The sequence below is a fragment of the Petaurus breviceps genome, unplaced genomic scaffold (genome assembly GCF_028583685.1).
Source record: "Petaurus breviceps papuanus isolate PSGF00001 unplaced genomic scaffold, PetGlider_PUasm1.0 175, whole genome shotgun sequence".
Lineage (NCBI taxonomy): Eukaryota > Metazoa > Chordata > Mammalia > Diprotodontia > Petauridae > Petaurus > Petaurus breviceps.
Window position 1 is genome coordinate 25,134,908 of NW_027185764.1, and position 17,868 is coordinate 25,152,775.

Below are 17,868 nucleotides of genomic sequence, written 5' to 3' on the forward strand. Positions count from 1 at the left end.
GAGATTACATCCTGAGTAGTGTTCAGGTAGAAATGCAACATTTTAGGAAAGGCATATAAATGGCAGAGCATCTAAATAAAGGAGGGTAACCCAAATGATGAAAAGCCTCAAGTTCACGCCATAAGAATCAGTTGAGGTATCTGTGAATATTTAACCTGGAAAATAACAAACCTAGGAAGACAGGAAAATAATCCTTACGTACTTGAGATGTTGTCCAGAGGAAAAGGATAAGATTTGTTTTGCTTAGTCCCAATGGATTAGAAGTAAGAATGATGAGTGGAAATTGCAAACTGGTAAATTGTTGTAATGAAAGCTTTTCAAGCAATTAAAATTAATCCAAAAGTGAAATGAGCTCCCCATGACGTGGTAGATCCTCTCATATTATAGAGAGTCAAGCAAAAATTGGATGATCACTAGTCAGGTATGTTTTAGTGAGCATTTGTATTCAAAGTATGGGTTATAGATTGGGTATCTAAAGTTCCTTCCAAATACTGAGATTTTGATTCACTTAAAGATGGTCAGGAACTTCTAACTACGTACTTCATAAATCAGTTAAGATCATTCCTTGCTATAACTTTATGGATCTTGTCAAGGATTTAGGGTAGAGTTGAAAAGATCCACTTCAACTCTGTAAAATCCTCCTGGAGTCAGGAGGACCTGAGTTCGGATCCGGACTCAGACACGTTTAACACACACACACACACACACACACACACACACACACACACACGCCGTATGACCTTGGGAAAGTTACTTAACCCCAAATGCCCTCAAAAAAAAAAGCAAACAAAAAGCAAGAACTGGAAATCTTAACTGACAGTGAGTGAGAAATGTCTATGTTAAATATATAATCATACAGTTAACAGCAGCTTACAACTCTGAAGCCATTGAACTTCTGACTTACTGAAATAGTATAATAAATATTAAGTATGCTGTTAAGAGAGAGGCAGGCTGGGACGTGCGACGCCCAGAGAGAGGTAGGCCTGGACGCCACAGAGTGCAGAGGCAGGCCAAGATGAGGCCTGATCAATGTGGCGGCAAGTTATCCCACCAACCACAAAGGGCCATTACCAGGCCTATCACCAAAGGGCTGGGACTAGACTGAGCAGGGTAACAATCAAATGCAGGGCCCTTGGCAGGGGCAGCGAATTCTCCTGGGACTACCAATCCATAGCCCAGAAATTTTAAAAGCCCCTATCTGGATCTCTAGGGACCAGGATGGCAGAGTGAACCCCAACTGCTCCAACCTCCTGCCCTGATCCCAAAAACATAGTAATTATTGCCCCAGGACAAAATCCTAAACAGTAAAGTTTTGGGAACCCTAGAGGAAGAGCATGGCTAGGGCCCTGCCTCAAAATGGTTAAAAACCAGACTGCAAAGACAAAGACCCTGGAGTCCTACTATCAGCAGAGGGAGGAACCAAATTCAGAGAGAGACAGTATTGACTCCACCCTAACAGCTGAAGCATCAACAGAGAACTGGTCTCAAGCAGAGAAAGCTTTCCTAGATGAGCTCAAAAGGAACTTTGAAAACCAAATGAGAGAGACAGTAGACAAAATGAATAATTCTTTCAAAATTAAAATTGCAAAATTAGAAAAACACTATAATGAAGAAAACGGCTCCTTAAAAAGAAAAATGTGTGATGTGGAAAAGGAGCTCCAAAAACTAATTGAGGAAAATAATTCGCTAAAAACTAGAATCAATCAAATTGAAGCGAATAACTCTGTAAGGAACCAAGAATTAGCCAAACAAAACATCAAGAATGAAAAATTAGAAAAAGAGGTAAATATCTCAAAATAACTGACCTGGAAAACAGATCCAGGAGAGATAATCTGAGAATCATAGGCCTACCAGAATATCATGATGAAAAAATGAGCCTGGACAACATCTTCCAAGAGCTCATCAAGGAAAACTGCCCTGAGATACTAGAACCTGAGGGTAAAATAGAAATCGAGAGAATCCACCGGACACCTCCTGAAAGAGATCCCAAACTAAAAAGTCCTTGAAATGTTGTGGCCAAACTCCAGAACTACCAGGTAAAGGAGAAAATACTTCAAGTGGCCAGAAAGAAACAGTTCAAATATCGAGGAACCACAGTGAGGGTCGCATAGGATTTGGCAGCCTCTACACTGAAAGATCGGAGAAAGTGGAATACAATTTTTTGCAAGGCAAAAGAGCTCGGGTTACAACCAAGGATCACCTACCCAGTGAAACTGAGCATATTCTTCCAGGCAAGGAGATGGTAATACAACGATATAACAGATTTCCAGACCTTCCTGATGAAAAAGCCAGAGTTCAATGGAAAATTCAACCTCCAATTACGAGACGCAAGAGAGACCTAGAAAGGTAAACAAGGAAAACACACACACACACCTTGTTATTTAATAAGAGCAAACTGTTTATAGACAAGTAGAGGGTAAGAGTATAAATTACACAAAATGACGATTAAAAAAAACCTTATTAAGGGGTACAAAGGGACTGCAATGGAAGAAGAGGAATGAATGAAGTGGAACGTGGTAAATTATGCCACATAAAGCGGCATAAAAACAATATAGCAGAGGGAAAGAAGGGAGATGAGTATTATATGAGCCCTTCCCTCACTGGTTCTGGTGTAAGGAGGGAATAACACAACCAGTTAAGCATAGGACTCTATGGAGAAGAGACACAAAACGTATCATAATAGAGGAAAAGAGGGGAGGTAGAGGAGGTCTGCATGAGATTTGTTCCTGTAACTCTTGGAGCAAAGAAGAAATAACATACTATATTAAGTATAAAAATATTCTACAGGCAGTAGGAGGGGGTAAGGGCTATGAAGGAGGGGTGGTGGTTAGAAAGGAGGGAAGAAGTAAGGGGGAAGGGGAAGAAAAGGGAGAGGGGCTAATAAGAAGGGAATACTAAGGGAGGCGGTGGTCAAATGGAAAACTCTTAAGGAGGGGAAGGGAGAAGGGGAAAAAATATAAGCATAAACAGGGGAGGGAATAGGATGGAGGGAAAGAAACAGATAGTAATCATAACTGTGAACGTGAATGGAATAAATTCTCCCATAAAGCAGAGGCAGATAGCAGAATGGATTAAAAACCATAATCTTACAATATGCTGTTTACAAGAAACACATGTGAAACAGAGGGATACACACAGGGTAAAGGTAAAAAGGCTGGAGTAAAATATATCATGCCTCAGCTAAAGTAAAAAAAGCAGGGGTAGCAATCCTTATCTCAGATAAAACAAAAGCAAAAACTGATTTAATTAAAAGAGATAAGGAAGGAAATTATATCCTGCTAAAAGGCACCATCGAGAATGAAGCAATATTATTACTTAACATATATGCACCAAGTGGTATACCATCCAAATTCCTAGAGGAGAAGGTAAGGGAATTAGAGGAAGAAATGGATAGCAAAACTATACTAGTGGGGGACCTTAATCTCCCCCTCTCTGAACTTTATAAATCCAACCTCAAAGTAAACAAGAAAGAAGTTAAGGAGGTGAATAGAATTTTAGAGAGGGTAGTTCTGATAGATTTCTGGAGAAAACTGAATGGGGATAAAAAGGAATATACCTTCTGCTCAGTGATACATGGCACATACACAAAAATCAACCATGTACTAAGACATAAAAACCTCACAATTCAGTGCAGAAAGGCAGAAATATTAAATGCATCATTCTCAGATCATGATGCAATAAAAATCATATGCAATAAAGGGCCATGGAAAGAAAGACAAAACTAATTGGAAACTTAACAATTCAATCCTAAAAAATGAATGGGTCAAACAAGAAATCATAGAAACAATCAGTAACTTCATTCAAGAAAATGACAATAATGAGACAACATACCAAAATTTGTGGGATGCAGCAAAGGTAGTTCTTAGGGGAAGTTTTACATCCCTAAGTGCATACATGAATAAACCAGAGAAAAGGGAGGTCAATGAATTGCGCATACAATTGAAAAAGCTAGAAAAAGAACAAATTGAAAATCCACAATTAAATACTAAATTAGAAATAATGAAAACCAAAGGAGAGATTAATAAAATTGAAATTAAGAAAACTATTGAATTAATAAATAAAACTAAGAGCTGGTTTTATGAAAAAAAAAAAAACAATAAAATTGATAGACCCTTAGCCAATATGATAAAAAAAATTAAGAAAACCAAATTATGAGTATCAAAAATGAAAAGGGTGAATCCACCTCCAATGAAGAGGAAATTAAAATAATAATTAGGAATTATTTTGCCAAATTATATGCACATAAATTGGACAATCTTAGTGAAATGGATGAATATTTACAAAAATATAAGTTGCCTAGATTAACTGAAGAGGAAGTAAATTACTTAAATAACCCCATCTCAGAGAAAGAAATTGAACAAGTCATCAGTGAACTCCCTGGGGAAAAAATCTCCAGGGCCAGATGGATTTACTAGCTAATTCTATCAAACATTTAAAGAACAATTGATTCCAATACTCTACAAACTATTTGGGAAAATTAGTGAAGGAGTCCTACCAAATTCTTTTTATGATACAAACATGGTACTTAATACCTAAATCAGGAAGAGATAAAAAGGAAAAAGAAAATTATAGACCAATTTCCCTTATGAATATAGATGCAAAAAATATAAATAAAATATTAGCAAAAAGACTACAGCAACTTATCACAAGAATAACACACTTCAATCAGGGAGGATTTATTCCAGGAATGCAAGGATGGTTTAATATTAGGAAAATCATCAGTATAATTGATCATATCAATAATAAAATTATCAGAAACCACATGATTATCTCAATAGATGCAGAAAAGGCTTTTGACAAAGTACAACATCCATTCCTATTAAAAACACTAGAAAGTATAGGAATTAATGGAGCTTTCCTTAAAATAATAAGTAGCATCTATTTAAAGCCATAAGCAAGTATTATATGTAATGGGGATAAGCTAAAAGCATTTCCAATAAAATCAGGGGTGAAACAAGGGTGTCTACTATCACCCCTCTTATTCAATCTGGTACTAGAAATGTCAGCAGTAGCAATTAGAGAAGAAAAAGAAATCAAAGGAATCAAATTAGGCAAAGGAGAGACCAAGCTATCACTCTTTGCAGATGATATGATAATATACTTAGAGAATCCTAAAGAATCAAGTAAAAAACTACTTGAGACAATAAATAAATTTGACAAAGTTGCAGGATATAAAATAAACCCACATAAAATCCTTGGCATTCCTGTATGTTTCTAATGAAATCCAACAGCAAGAGATAGAAAGAGAAATCTCATTTAAAGTTACTGTAGACATTATAAAATATTTGGGAACCTACCTGCCAAAACAAACCCAGGACCTATAGGAACACAACTACAAAACACTTGCCACACAAATAAAGTCAGATCTAATTAAGTGGAAAAACATCAATTACTTATGGCTGGGTCGAGCTAATATAATAAAAATGACAATTTTACCTAAATTAAATTACATATTTAGTGCCATACCAATCAGTTTACCAAAAAATATTTTATAGACCTAGAAAAAATAGTAACAAAATTCATTTGGAAGAACAAAAAAGGTCCAGAATATCAAGGGAATTAATGAAAAGAAATGCTAGGGAAGGTGGCCTAGCTATAGCAGATTTTAATCTGTATTATGAAGCAGCAGTCCTCAAAACTACTTGGTACTGGCTGAGGAATAAAGCAGTGGATCAATGGAATAAATTGGGTACATAAGACTCAGCAGTCAATGAGTATAATAATCTACGCTTTGATGAACCCAAAGACCCCAGTTTTGGGGATAAGAAATCACTATTTGACAAAAACTGCTAGGAAAACTGGAATATAGTATGGCAGAAACTGGGTATAGACCAATATCTAACACCATATACCAAAATTAAGTCTAAATGGGTGTGTGATCTAGGTATAAAGGATGATACTGTAAGCAATCTGGCAAAGCAAGGAATAGTTTACCTGTCAGATTTATGGAGAGGGGAAGATTTCATGACCAAACAATAATTAGCATTAAAAAATGCAAAATGGATAACTTTGATTACATCAAACTGAAAAGCTTCTGTACAAACAAAGCCAATGTAACCAAGATTATTAGGGAAGTAGGAAATTGGGAAAGAATTTTTACAACCAATGTCTCTGATAAAGGCCTCATTTCTAAAATATACAGAGAATTATGTCAAATGTATAAGAATACAAGTCATTCCCCAATTGATAAATGGTCAATGGATATGAATAGACAGTTCTCAGATGAAGAAATTAAAGATATGTATAAGCATATGAAAAAATGCTCTAAATCACTATTGATTAGAGAAATGCAAATCAAAACAACTCTGAGGTACCACATCTCACCAGTCAGACTGGCTAAGATGACAAAACAGGAAAATGATAAATGCTGGAGAGGATGTGGAAAAATTGGAACACTAATACATTGCTGGTGGAGTTGTAAACTGATCCAACCATTCTGGAGAGCAATCTGGAACTATGCCCAAAGGGCTATAAGTAATTTCATATCCTTTGACCCAGCAATACCACTTCTAGGGTTGTATCCCAAAGACATCATAGAAGCAGGAGGAAGACCCATATATACAAAAATATTTATAGCAGCTCTTTTTGTGGTGGCAAAGAACTGGAAATTAAGGGGATGCCCATTAATTGGGGAATGGCTAAACAATTTATGGTATATGAATTTAATGGAATACTATTGCGCCATAAGAAACGAAGAGCAGATGGACTTCATATCTACCTGGAGAGGCTTATACGAACTGATGCTGAGTGAGAAGAGCAGAACCAGGAAAAATGTGTACACAGTTACAGATACAACGTATGTGTGATGACCAACTATGGAGACCAGACTCTTCTCAGAAGTAGAGGGCTACAAGTAAACTCCAAGACTCATGATTGAGAGAAATGTCTGCCTTTGGAGAAAGAATCAGAAAGAAGAGTTTGAATGCAGACTGAAGCAAAGTACCTGCTCTCTTTCTCTTTCTCGTTTGGTTTGGTTTTGTCTTTGCCATTGTTCATTCCATCCTTTACAATCCTTCTTCTCAATGTGACCAATGTCTAATGTGAAAGTATCTGCAGATCCTATATCTGACTCTATGTTGCCATGGGGGAGAGGGGGAAGGGAGGAACGGGGAGAAAATCTGAAACTCAAAGAACTGGGGAAATGAATCTTGTAAACTCAAAGTAAATAAACAAATTAATAAATAAAAAAAAGTTTGTTGTTAAATTGTTGTTATTCTTTTTAATGAACAACTACTTTGTCCTTCCTGCAGGGTTTGGACTATTTAACTGCTAAAATCCTATTCAAAATGATTTTCTATCTATCTATCCACACATAACTTCAGGTTGAAAAGCCAAGGAATACACATGAAAAAGTTAAGGAAAAAACAATTAAAAAAAAAGTTTTCTCTGGGGCGGCGAGGTGGTGCAGTAAATAGAGTAACAGCCCTGGAGTCAGGAAGACCTGAGTTCAAATCCAATCTCAGACACTTGACACACTTACTAGCCATGTGACCTTGGGCAAGTCACTTAACCCCAAAATGCCCTGCTCTCCCCCCTCCAAAAAGCAAAAAAAAAGTATTCTCTTTGAGGGAAGAGCAAAAAAAGTTTTCTCTTCACAATTCCAGGGCTTAGGTAACTTTATAAGAATGTAAAAATGAGGAAAAATTGAAATCTTTTCAAGAAGACCACCCTAACCCTAAAAGCTACCATCCTACAAGGAATCACTGAGGAAAGTTTGGGGTCTAATGTTCGAGAAACACAAGGTTAAGAACAAATTAAAGAATTCAGTATTCTGTTCAGTTAAAAACTTACAGATGAGTTTCTGTACTTCCAACATTCAATCATTTGTTAAGAGGATCTATTTCTGAGAGTTCATGAGCTTATCTAATACTAGGGGAATGTTAATTTCTAAAGAAAACTATTAAATACAAATATTCTCTTACCAGATTTCTCAGGCAAAATGGAAACATAGTTATATTAAGATGAGATTAAATCTAAAACTATGGAGTAGTCTATTATAATACAGCCCTGATTTTAAATGGTTACCCTGAAGCAACTAGACCATGTCCACCTACCTACCTTTCAAGCAGATAGTAGAAATACCAATACAATGAACTGTATTATCCCACAAAAGGTTCTTATTCAATCAACATTTCAGCAAACAAGTTTATTTTCTGATGCCTTAAAGTCTAAATAAGAACAGATCTACCTAAAATAGGAACTAGCCTTAAGAAAGTTCTCAAAAGCAGGTGCATCCCTAATCTACCTTTTCACACAGCTTGTCTGACAATGTGTTTGTTCTAAAAAAGCAGAGGATCTTAAGATTCATGTCTCTGGTCCCTAAATTTACTTTCTCATTTAAAAACAAAAACACAACCACCCAATAAACCAACATCCAAAGTATGCATTTTATCTACTATAGAATGACAATGTAAAGAGTTTACTATTTCAGCTGTAACTTGAACTTATTTGTATCCTTCTTTATAATCAGTACTCTTTAACAGAATACTTGTATTATATAGATCTTGATTGCAAATACACAATGTGTCAGCTAACTTATAGGCTATTAAAAAGCCTTTTCTGAGCTAGCTAAATTTGATAACATTGTTTAGGCAATGGGCTACAGGACATACATTTTTAGACATGACCAAAGAGGAAATTTGTTTTTTCTTGACTGTATTATTTAGTATAAGGGTCTAGATTTTCTTTTTCTTTTTCATTTCTGATGGAAAGGAGAAAAAATAAATGCTTGTTAATTTTTAGAAATTGAAGGTTTAGATTTTATTTTTTAAAGAAACAAACTCATTACACTGTTTCCATGGGCAAATACATTTCAAGATCCTGTGAAATGGGTTTTCAAACTTTTGGAACAAAACGATTTTCTTTATCTGGATAGTGTTGGGGCTACTAAATTATTTATAACACTTCTTAGTCTCTACTTTGGCAAGATCTTACTCCCTTTCCTCTTGCCAGCAAAGACTAAGGCTGAATTTTGTCAATGTTTGTTTCAGGATAGCAAAACTGGTACAAGATAGTCTCATTTGCCAAAATGAAGTAAGACAAAATACTTACTTCCTTTTCATCACTTTAATTATTACCTGCTGTACATGACTTCCAAATCCCTCTCCAGCCTTCACTTCTCTCCTGAGCCCTAGTCTGTTTTCACTGCTTCAACATAAAGTTATTTCAAGAACATTTCTAAAGGCATACTCATCACCTTTACCCCAAGCAGTTCTCCTTTCCTTATCTCTGTTAATGTAATTCTCATTCACTTAGGCTCAAATTCTTAGGAGTCATTTTTTAAAGTCAAGTCCTTGAGAATAAAGATTATTTCATTATTTAGATTTTGCATTCCTAGCACAGTGCCTGGTACATAATTATTAGGATAGCCCATTAGTTTCCCTATCTCTAGTCTAAATATTACCCTCCTATGAACATTACTTCATTTACATAAATCTACTGTTAAAAAATTGCCAAAGGCTCCCCGCTGCCCACAGGATAAAGTTCAAACTCAGACCAGCACAACCTAATTCACATATCTTTTTCAATATTATAGTATTTTTCTACATAATTCTCTCCAACCAAAATAGCCTATTCATTGTCTCCCTAACCTATCTTGTACTTGCTTACCCCTCAGGCCTTTACTTGAGCCATTCACCCTTAAATGGAATGTTTTCCTTGTCTCCATTTCCATCCTATTTATCCTCTAAGACAGGCCTGCACAACATATGCCAGGCCTGGCTGAATGTTGTTGCACAGGCCTGTTTTATATTCTCTACATTTTCCCTAGGCCACCAGAAATCCTTCCACAGGGCAAGTAGCCCTATGTTGTTTAGGCTTACTCTAAGGGAACAGTTTTGCTGAGGGATTTGCATTTTCAAGCAATGTTGTCCAGGCCTCCTAAGGGGCTACTTCAATCTTTTCCCCTAACCCTTCCCTAACAATCCAGGTAGAAATAATCTATCCATTCTTCTAATTTATGTATAACTATTAAATACTATATAAATGTCACTCAGTTGTAATCCCCTAAGAACAGGGCCTGAATATAGTAAGTACTCAATTTCTGCAGACAGATACAAGAATTAATGAATTTATTAAGCATCTATTATGTGTCAGGCACTATGCTATGTGCCACGACATAGAGGCAGGAGAGGTTAACATGTACATATGTATAGGGAAAGAGACTGGACCTGTGATTTCATTAATAAAGGAAATTCTCTTTATGAAGGCAGGTCAGCACCTTCTCTGTAACTTACAGCCTTAGCACAAGATTTCTTTAACCTCTTCTGTGCCATACATCCCTTTGACAGTATGGTGAAGCTATCATCAATCTCTTCTCAGTATTCTTTTAAATGAATAAAATAAAATACATAGGATTATAAAGGAAACTATTAAAATCGTTATCAAAATATTAAAAACAAAACCAAAAACAAGTTTACAGATCTTTGGTTCACAGTTTAATAATGCCTGAGGGAGTACCTAGAGTCCTGAAAGTTTAAGTGACTTCCCCAGGGTCACAAATCCAGAATGTTGTCAGAGGTGGAGCATAAATACTGGTCTTTCTGACTCCAAGGCTGGGTCTATCCATTACCTGATGTAGCCTGTCAACTATAAAAAAAATATATAACATACACAAAAAAGTACAAAATAATTTTCATTGAGGGAGTGAAGATCTTGGAGGGAATCAAAAAAGGCTTTATGTAGAAGGTGGCATTTATGCCAAATTCTGACAGAAAGCTCATTTTAGGTGTGAAGACAGGCTGTGCAAAGATATAAAGATGAGAGATGGAATCTTATGAGTGAAGAAAAACCAGAAGGGTCCTTTGGCTGAATTGCAGAGGAAAGGAAACAATTTATCCAATGCTGCAGAGAAGTCACAAACAGTGAGGCTGAGGAAAAGGTTATCAGAGCTGGCAATTAAGAAATCATTGGTAACTTTCAAGAGAGCATTCTGAGTGCCCAGATTCAATTCAGAAGTCAGATTACAAAGGGCTGAGAAATGAGAGAAGAGGAAAGTCAAGCAATGATTGTGAACAGCTTTTTCTAGGAGTTTGGCTCTGAAAAGGAAAAAGAAATATAGGCCAACAGTTTGAAGGAGAAAGATAGGATCCAATGAGTTTTTATTTTAAAAGAATGAGGAACATCTAGGCATATTTGTAGGCAACAGGGAAGAAGTCCATAAAATGGAGAAGATGGATAGAAGGGGAAGGCAAAAACATTTATTAAACACCTACTGTATGTCAGTTACAATGCTAAGTGCTTCACATATATTATGACTGCATGGGAAATCTGCCATAGTAGACAAGAAGATATGAGATCAAGGGTATACATATAGAAGGGCAGACCTAGGTGAGGAAAAGGACCATCTCTTTATTAGAGAGTGAGTGTAGTAAAAGGAGAGAACAAGGAATACTAATATCAGATAGTTTTGAAATGTAGAAAAGGGGAGTACAGAAAGATCAAGAATGGAATTTATTTTTTCAGTACAATAGCAGTCAAAGTCCTCTGAGAAAGTAGGAGGCAAGGATGGAAGGAAGGTTTCAGGAAAGAATAAAGAATATGGGAAGTCTTTATAGGTAAAGAAATAAAGAATCAATTAGGGAAGAGTAAAAGGAGAATGAGAGATCAATTAAGATAAGATAACATAAATCTGTAGTTTTTCAGCACAGCTGCCTGACTTTCTCCAGCACAACACATAAATAGGAGTAGAGAAAGTAATGGTGGAAGCAATCCAGGGTTGAAATTAGGCAAGGCATGAGTGGTGATAGGACAAGGTGGCAAGGGACTTGAAAGTAGAGGAATGAGGTGTTGAACTGGTTAGCTGTAGTAGTGAATGGAAAAAGAAAAAAAAAATTGCCTCTGCTAGAGCAATGGTAATAGTCTGAGAGAATACCAAGGAGTGGGACTAGAGATCATGGTGAGGGTGAAGAATAAATTTAGGAGAAGGGATGGAGCAAGGAGAGATGGAATTATAGGATACTATGATCAGATAAGGGAATTTCAGAATTCTTAACAGGAAAGAGGAATACTTGTGTATGATGTAGAGATCAAGGGTGAGCCCATTTTCTATACCTTTGTGTGTCGCTATGGTGAAATGGAATGAGACTGAGAAACTAGGAGGCTATTTTCAGGCAACATCAACATGTATTAGCCCCCTAGTACAAGGAGGCATTGGGGAGAAGGAAAAGGGAAACACTGAGCTAAGCACTGAACTCCTTGAAAAGGAAGAGAAATAATCAATAGATTACTGCCAAAAGAATCTAGATTGAGTGATATAATTGGATAGAGAGAACCTCAAAGCAAGAGAGCTTGTTGACTGATGGCACCAGAGGGAGATACTTGAATCTGTAAGAAGTTAAAAAAATCTGTTAGTATGGAAGAAATGGGATTGTAGGCTCTATAGGATATAGTTATCTTTCCTAGCTCTTTTCAATAAAGGTTCATTTTAGCAAAAAAACAAACAAACAAACAAAAAAGATATTATAAATGAAATTAAATCACTGGTAATCCAAAACAGAGGACCTTAGAGACCCTTGGAAAGTTAAAAATAAATAAATAAAGAGCAGTTACTTCCTGATCAACAAAACTGATTATGGGCATAGTCCATTCATACCTGGAGAGAGCTTCTATTACCAAGGCTGAAACCTGATCTAATGCTCCAGGTGAACAACTCAGCTGTGATTGTATTAGAAATGGCAAAGTCTCATGAAACACCAATCTCCCACATTTCTTGCTTGATTTAACCAACTGAGTTTCTACTCTACTTTTTCTTGTTCCCTAAAGATAAGGTCATGGTCTAGAGCTGAGCAGTTCCATATTAAAATTCACCAGCTGTCATTTTGCTCAATATACACAGCAGCAAGTGTTGCAAAGCCAAATGTGACCTTTTATTTATAGCAAAGCTAGAATAAAACTGAAACCCCATGTGATTCCTAAGATGTATGTATTTACATATACATGTACAAACTTGCATACACTTATTACATACATAAACATAATTTAGTAGTATTCTGAGGAAATATCATTTTATTTCAAAACTGAATTATAATGATAAACTGCTGTGAGATTTCATATAAATACAGTCTTAAAGCATTACATAAATGTTAACTAATATTTTTATATAAGGTCAATATGTACATGTATATACATTTTATACCAATAAAGTAATTTTTAATCCTTTCAATTCTAAAGCAATAGACGCCAAATAAGTATACTCCACTTAATCATGCCACATACAGTATCTCTGGTACAATTCTTTTGCTTCAATTTTAGAGAGTACACAGAGAAGTTTCTATGGATATATCACTGCTAAAAATTGTGATTAAGAATTCACATACAGAATATTTTCAATGCAAAATCTTACAGAGTCACATAATTTAAGAGATGGAAGGGACCTCAGCAGCCATACAATCCAGTCCATACAGAAAAGGAATATCCACTATATCCTACTTGACAATGGTTGTCCACCCTATGCATGAAGACCTCCCAAGGAGGAGGAACCGACAACCTCTTGGGGAAGCCGATTTCCCTTTTAAGAAATTCAAATTGTTGGATAAATTTTTTTCTGATATCAAGTCTAAATCTGCCTCCTTGCAATTTCTATTCACTGTTCCTGGTTCTGAACAAGTCTAATCCATCTACTACAAAATGATCCTTCAAATATTGATAGGTCTTGAGTTATCACCAGGCTAATCTTATTATATAATAATTATATACTTCCTTCAACCAGTCCCTATGTATCATGTGTTCAAGGCCCCTCACCATCCCAGTTGCCCTCCTTTGGGAATGCTACAGTTTATCAATGTCCTCTCCTTAAAGTACAGTGGCCAGTACCGAACATAATACTACAAATGGAGTCTGACAGAACAGAGTGCAGCAGTACTAACACCTGCTTATTTCTGGAAGCTATGTCTCTCTTAATATAGTCGAAGATCTCATTAGTTTTTCTGGCTGTCCCATTACATATATGACTCATATTGTACCTGCAGTCCACTAAAACCTCTAGATCTTTTTTAGAGCAATTGGTATCTATTCATACCTTTCTCATCTTATGCTTGTAAAGTTGATGTTTTTTTTTATCCAAGCACAAGACTACATTTATTCCTATTGAATTTTGTTGTATTCAATCCAACATTTTAGCCCAGAGGTGTCAAAAATGGCTGCATGCGGCCCACAACATTCCTGAGTATGGCCCCAAATAGATTAAAATGTAATTGGGAAATATTTTACAAAATAAATAAAAATACAATGAATGCTGATAAATAAAACCTAGATAAAATTAATATGTGCTTTTTCTAAGTCAATATGTGGCCTGCAGAAATCCTTATGTATGGTTGTGGCAAATTTCTAATTGAGTTGTTCTAGCCTGTCAAGATTCTTTTGGAATCTTACTTTGTCAACTATTGGTAGCTATCTCTCCTGACTATGTGTCATTTGCAAATCTGATGAGATTACCTATGCTGGATCCTCATCTCACACACTCAATAATTGTGGGCATCCCCCAAGCCTCCATCTTGGGCCTTCTTTTCCTTTATATTTATGATCTCATCAGTTCTCATGGTTTTAATTATCATCTCAATGCAAATGATTCTCAGATCTATTTATGCAGTCCTAACCTTTCTCCCAACGTCCAGTTTCACATCTCCAACTACCAGGTACCTGATAACCAGGATGTACCTATTAGATATCTTGAAGTGAATGTCTTAAAACCAGTATGCTCCAAACTGAGTTTACTACCTTTGTCCCTCAAACCTTCCTATCTTCTTAATTTCCCTATTAATGCTGATTGACACCGCCCCTGCCTCGGTCACAAGGGTTCCCAACCGAGGTGTAATACTTAACTCCTCATTCTCACTCATTCCTCATTTCCAATTAGTTGTCAAGTCTTCTAGTTTTTACCTTGGTAATGTCTATATTTTTCCTTCTCTGACACTACAACCACTGTGGTAGATGCCCTCATTGCCTGATGCTTGGGTTATTTACAATAGTGTGATGATTATTTTCACTGCCTCAAGTCTTTCCTCACTTCCATCTATCTACTCTGCTGTCAAACATCTTCCTTGAGCTTGGGTTTGACTATATCACCCCTTTATAAACGCTAGTGGCTCCTATCACATCCCGGATCAAATATAAAATTCTGTTTGGTTTTCAAAGCCACTTGTAATCCCTTGCCTTCCCACCTTATTAGTCTCCCTGTACTTTGCAAATGAGTGACAATGCTATGCCTCACATGGGTCTCTGGACTCAGCATTTTCACTGGCTGTCCCCCATGCCCAGAATTCTCTGTTCTCAGTTCTACCTTCTAGCTTTCTTTAGGTTTCAGCTCAAGTCCCTTTTCTGAAAGTGGCCTTTTCTAGTCCTCCTTAACCTTAGTGCCTTCCCTCTAAAACTCCCTTCCAACTTATCTTTTTTATATCTTGTTTGTACTTAATAATGGCTATTTGACTGGCTAAACAGCACAGGGGAAGAGCTGGATCCCTGGGATGCACAAGCGGTTTTTAAATATGCCCTTTGCACTTATCCTTTCTTCTGTGGTACTCTAAGAACAATGTTAGCCTTGCCACCTCCCACAGCAAGGACTTAGACTAAGGTCCACCCAAATTTTACCTCTTAAAATACAGAATGTTATACCATTAATCAGGATAAGCTTTGTAAAACAACTTATCAGATGTGATACAAAATAGTTGGAAAAATCTGTGTATCACCAGAGCTTGCATAGAAAAAAAATTTGACAACCAGAGGGAAATAAATGTAACATATGTAAGCCATTGGAAATAACTAAAGATGTAAATATGAAATTTACCACCTATATACATAGTCAATCCTGTCAACAGCACAGCTTCATCTCTTGGACTACTCAGATGAAAGGTATTAACAAGGTCACTGTGTGAATAATTTACCCATTCAAGTTGCATGATTAAGCTGTAATTTACACTCTAACAATAACAATTTCACAAACATCAACACTTCATTAGTTGCCTGAGTAGTATGCATGAGTTTTACAACATGGTCCGCTATGTAACTATGCACTGGAATAAAGCCATGAAACAGATAAAAATTCATTTTCAGAAGCTGTCCTATTATAATAGCTGCATTACTCTAATGACAACCAGAAGAGTTCTTATCCTTTAAGCTGGAACTGCAAGTAGTTAATTACTTGGCCAGATTTCTGTGTGGAAATAGAGATTTTGTCCATTTCAAAGTTGATTTTCAGACTTGAGAGGATTTTCAAATTTAGCTAATATTAGTCAAATCCTGTCTTTGATTCTCAACTAACTGAAAAACTTTATAAACTGTCAATTTCTAAACAGATCATTTTTTAAAAATCTGAGTTTAAATGAACTCTAGAGAACATTGTTTCAATACCCATACCCACTTGAAAAACTCAGAATACCTTAAAATAGGCTAAATTCAATCTAAAAGAAAAAAAATGTCAGCTAAAAAAACCCAAAAAGTTTGAGTTTTATAAATTTTAAAAAGTCTTCCTGCTTTGAAAACCTCTTCTATCTGGTCCAGCTAAGTATACACACTGGTCATTTCTCATATTTGCATGTGTCCCAATAAATTACTAAAAATGTAGTCTCTCCTCTGACTAAACCCTGCTGGGTTTCAGACACAAGAAAGTTCTGTTCAAAATGGAAACACTGAAATAAAAATCAGCTGAAATCAACTATTTTCCTTCTGAAGCAAATATACATTAAGAATAAAAATGAGGGGTGGCTAGGTGGTGCAGTGAAGAGAGCACTGGCCCTGGAGTCAGGAGGACCTGAGTTCAAATCTGACCTCAGACACTTAACACAAAAACTAGAGAGTGACTTTGGGCAAATCACTTAACCCCAACTGCCCTACCCCCCAAAAAAATAATAATAATAAAGAATAAGAATGAAAAACTATATACTACTCTGAAGTGAGATGGACAGTGCAGGCCAAAGCTTCTAAGATAAGCCTAAGACTTCCCCAACACATTTCTTTTCTTATCTAAGTTCTGAGGGGGCTGTTCAAAAAGCTGTGATGAATCAAATGTTTCAATAAATATGCTCAATTTTATGAATCTAGAGGCTTACATGATTCCACAGCACTTATTTTTCTGCCTTTCCTTCTTTTTGCTGATCTCAATTTGTTATTTACTAATATCTGATACTAAATTTTAATTTAGTTTAATTATTTACTAATACTAAAACATCTTCTAATATAGATTTCGAACCCTCCTTCTCCACAACGAGCTGCATGTGAGGCTCACCAAATGTCTGCAGGTTGTCAACACAATAGAATCTCAAGTCTGCTCACCCACCCCACCCCCCTTATCTTTATTGTCAACATTCCTTAAAACATTAAGTATGCTTGCCCAAAGACTTGAGCTCCTTTAGGGTATAGAGACTTCTATATTCTCTAGTACTTCTGGTCAATTTAATAAAACTGAAATGAATAAATGTTTTTAATGATAACTTAGATTATCGACAACATCCCTCATGCCAAAGTATTTGGGGATAACTGAGGTCATCACTACCCTGGAAAATGGAGTTATTTATCAGGTTTTAAATTATTGCACCTTTTAATTTCTTATTGATTAATTACAGCAGAAATATCCAATTAGTTAACTGGGATATACCATTAAACTTTGAAGTGCTCCAGGATTCCCAATAGGGAAGTACAACCGGCAATGACACACAAGTCCTCCTCCCAGTCATTTACACGGCAGACCTCAAATTTTGAGGGAAACAAAAAGTAACTTTTCTTCATAAAAGGATGAAAACTTTTGGTTTAAGGAAATGATCATTAAATTAGACTGGTACTGGGGCAGCTAGGTGGCGCAGTGAATACAGCACCAGCCCTGGACACTTCACACACACACACACACACACACACACACACACACACACACACACACAC

The 17,868-nt window shown here is 36.2% G+C and overlaps 1 protein-coding gene across 1 annotated transcript in view; it reads right to left on the bottom strand.

Annotated features, from left to right (window-relative positions):
* Nucleotides 1-17,868, bottom strand: part of MOSMO (modulator of smoothened) — an 87,824-nt gene that overhangs the window by 63,822 nt on the left and 6,134 nt on the right. The window lies entirely within an intron of this gene.